This window comes from Rhea americana, unplaced genomic scaffold (assembly GCF_003343005.1).
Source record: "Rhea americana isolate MKP2758 unplaced genomic scaffold, rheAme1 scaffold_13, whole genome shotgun sequence".
NCBI lineage: Eukaryota > Metazoa > Chordata > Aves > Rheiformes > Rheidae > Rhea > Rhea americana.
In genome coordinates, this window is record NW_028185372.1 from 8485378 (window position 1) to 8490555 (window position 5178).

General features: G+C 38.7%; 1 long non-coding RNA gene across 1 annotated transcript in view; it reads left to right on the forward strand.

Moving 5' to 3' along the window:
• LOC146600032 (uncharacterized) overlaps positions 1-2765 on the forward strand; it is a 118722-nt gene extending 115957 nt beyond the window's left edge. Inside the window, exons 2-3 of the long non-coding RNA XR_014898382.1 lie at positions 1151-1227; positions 2642-2765. This is a non-coding gene — a long non-coding RNA (uncharacterized LOC146600032). The remainder of the gene's footprint in view (positions 1-1150; positions 1228-2641) is intronic.
• Positions 2766-5178: the final 2413 nt, after the last annotated feature.

Sequence of the window (5178 nt, forward strand, 5' to 3'; positions counted from 1 at the left end):
ACACATTACAATAAAAGATGTGCAGAAGAAGTTAGGTGCAGTGCCTGAACTGAATGGGTGTACTCTAAGGTTTCTTTGTCATGCTTACTTTTGTTAAAAAGTGTGTAAAGCTACAGTCTCCTCTCTCCATGCTTCTTACTAAATGTGAAAAGCACTGTTCTGGCAGAAAGCCACAGTAAGACATTTTTGGCATCTGGAACAGAATGTCCATATGTTCCTGTCCCCCTCCTTTTCCTCCGCCCCTGCAACCTCCACGTTTATCTTTGAGGAGGACTGTGTTGGATGGAAATCTGCATGGAAATCATGCGTGCCTGGCTTCTTGTGGAAAGGCACATAAAAAAGGAAACTCCTGATTTCATCAACCCATGATGCAACCTTTTGAGGGTGCCCAAAGATACTTGTGCTCAGCCCTGGACATCCCAAAACATCCAAAATTCTGKAGGTGATACTGAAGATGTGACATCTCCCATTGGTTTCATTAAGTGTGGATAGATGCTTTAATATAAAATTCTTTCAGTCAATGTTTAATCAATGGTAGCTTTGAGAATCTGGTTCCAGTTAGTCTATATTTAGGTGTTTCTTTACAGTCTCAAATAACATTAGAAATGCCTATTCATATGTTAATGTAGGAAAAATATAAGTCGTATAAAGTAGGTTTAAGCTGGCATGAAAGCAGAAAGTACAACAAGAACAAAAGGACTATCACAGGCAACAGAAGGAAGAGGCCTGAAGGAAAATCCGAAAGAAAGTTATAAGCTTCTTTAAAGAATAACTGAAAAACAGGCTACTAGAAGAAATGGTACGAGAAATGCTTGGCACTGCTGTAGTGAAGTTAACRTCTCTCTGTTCGTTGACTTAGCAAAAATACAGGAGAGGTCAGAAGAGCTTCCCTGCAAAACTGCTTTCTTAATCAGGCTTTGTAGGCTTATGTCTCTGCAGCTCTTCTGCAGCAGTGGTGCCAAGCTGATGGCAGCAGATGGACGGGTGGGGGCTGCCTTGCCAGCGGCACTGTGCGCGCAGCAGTCACGGCACTCCTGGCAGAGCCTGGCTGGTGCCGCGCAGGTCTGCAGTGACACTGAGCAGTCCAGCCTCGCCTTCACAGGGRAGGTCAGGGCAGGTTGCTGAAGCCCTCTTGCATCTTCTTTTCCAGCTCTTGGCCCCTCAAGTGACCTGGTGAGAAGAAAGCCTGTGGGATCTCTTAGGAAGAAAAGGAGCTGTCAGAGSCAGGTAAATTCATCCATCTCATATGTTACCGACCACAAGTCTTAGAGCAAGACAACTGCATGTATGATGTGGGTCATAGGCTGTGCTTCTTATGCCATAGCTTGTAACATAGTATAAGGCTAGACAATAAAAACTAAAGTGCATATATTTTTTTTACTCTTTGAGGCTCTTCAGATGAAGAAAAATAGTTTTTAATAGGCTTGTTAGTGTAGGGATCCTGCCACATGTGGTTGATGTGGCACTAAATGAACACTAAAAGTCTTTAACTTTTAATAAGTCATCTAGGAAAGTTTTAAATTCTTAAAAACTTCTCATTTTCAACTTACAAAGTGCAATTTCATGTGTGGTGGAGAAACTAGCTGAGCAGCTGCTATCCGTATGTGTTCTGTACATGTGACTCTGCATTCTGGGTTTATACTGGTCATGTAGGGCTGATTTCTTTAGAAGGCAATCACGTATATATTTCTGCCTTCAGCATTTTGTATATAGAAACAATTTGCTATCACATTCACACTGACAATTCACTACAACCTCTTGATGCAATTCTATTCAAATTCTATTAGGTGCATGTTTGAAGGAATGAACTTTCACAACCACATTTTCACTTTCTGCAAGTCCTCTGAGCTATTCATACAGTGTATAAGTGTGAAACATAAATTAGACTTCAGTTTGATAGTGTAATGAGCAAACATCAAAGTTTAAGAATTCACTATAGTTCAGACAAGTGCTGAAAAATCCTAAGATTTGCTTCTATCCTCTCTGAAGAGGTTTGGAGTTCAGTAGGAAATGCAAAAGAACCTACTTTTCTTTTTYCTCCTGAGAAATTTTTACATGCTCTCTTATGATTTGCTCTGGGAGCAGAAAGTCCTGAGGAACTTGGAAAAGAAAATCATCTTTAAAATACTGAATCTGACATTTTCAAACCTCAGAAAAGATTGTTGGTGTTCAAGTGATCACTTGATTCAGTTTATTTAACCCTAATAAATATGCTGAACCACTATCTTTGTGATATTATTTCTGCTGGTCTGAAGAAGAACACATCAAAGGGGAGAGATGATGGCTTTTACGGATGCTAAACAGGATTTACTTTTCTTAGTTTTTGCTGTTCTTTGCCTTTTAATGATCAGTGTAATAGAGCGGCATGGTCCTGAGCACAATAACGGGCCAAGCTCCCCTGCGCGCCCACCGAGGTAGCTATGGCCTGGGAGCGCCCAGCGCTGGCCTAAGCTRTGTTATTGGTGTGCCTCTTCCGAGCCCTTCTCCCTGCTGCTCACAAATTGTTGTTGGGATCCCCTGGTCTGACCTAGGACCTGGCTATTTGCCTTGCTTTGCGCTTGGCTCCTGGGTGGCCTCCCTGGTGGACTGTGGGCCGTTCATCAGGTTCTGCTCCTAACATCACTGCTATGTTTTTCCTCAGGGTGAAGTTTAAGGATCAGCTAAGTCAACAAATGTCACTGAGGTCTTTCTGAGCACAGCTCTTTGAGTGAACCATCTTGCAGTAACTTCTAGCAAATCAATCCCAGTGGAGTCCCTGATTTGTTTACCATGTGAGTCTTTATATTTTAAATCTGTAACTACTTTTCTGTTCTTGATTTTTTTTTTAATTTTCTTTTTTATTTGATTGTAGACATAGGCTGAATCCTTGTCAGACGCTTGAATGAAAAACCAAAAAGCAGTACTTTTCTTTTTTTTTTTTTTTTAATAAAATGCAAACTCAGCTGAGAAACTGTGATTAATTTGGTATGAGGTAATTCACTGAAGAGAGAAAAGAATCTATCTCCTGGATGTAGTGATTCAGTATAGCATTAACATTTTTAAATAGTGAAAATATTGCCAGACTGGGAATTATAAGCCACAGCATAATGGTGTTAGGAAGACTTCTCATATTTAATGTTTTCAATTTTGTAACTTCGTTGTCTTGCACCAATGTGTGAAACCCTTGTGAATATGAACCCCTGTTGAATATTAGTAAGGGCATTGGTAAGGCCCAGCTCTGATGTGAATTCCATTTCCTTGTACCCCTTTATTTTTGTGCTTGAACAATTCAAATACTCATAAATATTGTAATTATCTTCCTCCTTGCTCTCCAATGTGTTTATCAGCATCAGACAAAGAAATCAAGCCATGAGGATGACTCTGATGTTGTAAAATGTCTTTTCTTACATCTCAGTGATGACAAGACCTTGAAAAGATGTGGTAAGTTCAACCACTAGAAACTCATACAGAGAATCTTTCTTATCAAGCCCTAAGTTGCACTGGCATCATTTTACTAAGGCCATATGGRAAAAAAAAAGCCAATTTAATTAGCTTTCAATCATCATCTTATGATTTCTTTGKGGGATGCTGTTCTAAAAGTAAAGCAGCTTTACTTCAGCTTASCTCTGCTGAAGTATCTTACCCCTTTCTACCTAGCATTTGGAAATGGACTGCTGGAAATTAAGACTGGAAGGAGTCTGAGAGATCACCTGAAAGACCTCTGTCTAGTTTAAGATCTTAGATGCCATCTTCTGTAGATCCTAGGCCCTTTGCATTTTATCCATGCTCAGATGGATACATCTGCTGTTTTCTCATTTGATAGCTTTAGGCTCAATCCTTTCCATTCACTGAGGAGTAGGTAGTAGATGGGAATAGCATCAATCCCCACAGTATTGGATAGATGTTTTGGTAAAATTCAAGRTGAAAAACCTCTGAAACATTGCAGATGATAATTTCTGGATCACAAAGATTTCTTTTGTATCTTCTTTGCGTTTTTATCTGTCAGTATAAAAGTTGATATCCATTTTGCATAACATAAGCAAATACTGCTTTCCTGGGATATTTTGCAATATTTTACTCTCTCCTGATTTTTGAAGTGTGCAGCAGATGTCTCCATGAATTTTTTTCTTCATTTTATTCTTAATCTGAACTTTCCTTCTTTACTTTTTGTCTACAGTTGATGTTTTGTTAAAATTACCTTAAAAGATTCAATGTAAGTACTAGTGYTGGATCTCTTCTTTCCTTTCAGCAACTTTGTGTGTCTGCCTGTCTGTTCCTACTGGCTTCCCATGATGTACAATGGACCATAAACACTGTCACTAAGCATTTCATTTAACTTGACAACAGATTCTCTACCAAATTTTGCTGCCTCAACTCAGGGCAGTTTAAAGAAGATGCATCTAGCCTTTTACCACCCAAATAAAGCAACCAAGTGAATATTAAAACCCAGAGCGTTATCAAGGTTGCAATAGCTTGTTTTTTATATAGCAATTCAACTTGTGCACACACAAAAATGCAACAGGTTAGCCTGGAGTTAAAAAGGTAGCATCTGTATTAACACTACRTATGCATATGCGTTTTCCAGTTCATGCTGCAGGAAATTTGGACTCAAAAACTCCTAAGATTCTTGTGTTTCTCTGTCACACTCTTCTCTGTATGGAACGTTAATAGTGAGAGAGGGTATATGTGACAGATCTGTAGAGGTAGGAGATTTGAAAGATAGTATGACCTAGTTTAATCATCAGCCTCTATATAATACTGCAGTCTCTCTTCTACTCAAAGATATTCTCTCAAGTGTTGTTTTTAAGAATTCTCACTGATGAAGATAGCAGCTCGTTGGGTTAAGGAGGAATGGTAGTTGTGATCTTGAAGAGCCAAGTCAGATAGAAGAAATCTGAAGTTTAAGGATAGTAGAACTGAGACAGTTCTTTAAAATCATTGATTTTAAAACTTTAAAGCTTTTCAGCTGATTGGGACCTCAACTGAAAATTTTGTAGTAAATGTGCGTGAGCATATGTGCACAGATAGGGCATYGGAGGCTTATGCAAAAAATACAATACAAAACATGACTTGTTCATTATCAAGATAATCATCTATTATCCATATGAATTATGCATTATCAAGACAATATGAACAACATGAAAATGTTCGGTTGTTATACGTTGTAAAATGGAAAAAAAATGACTGTTACTTTGTAAA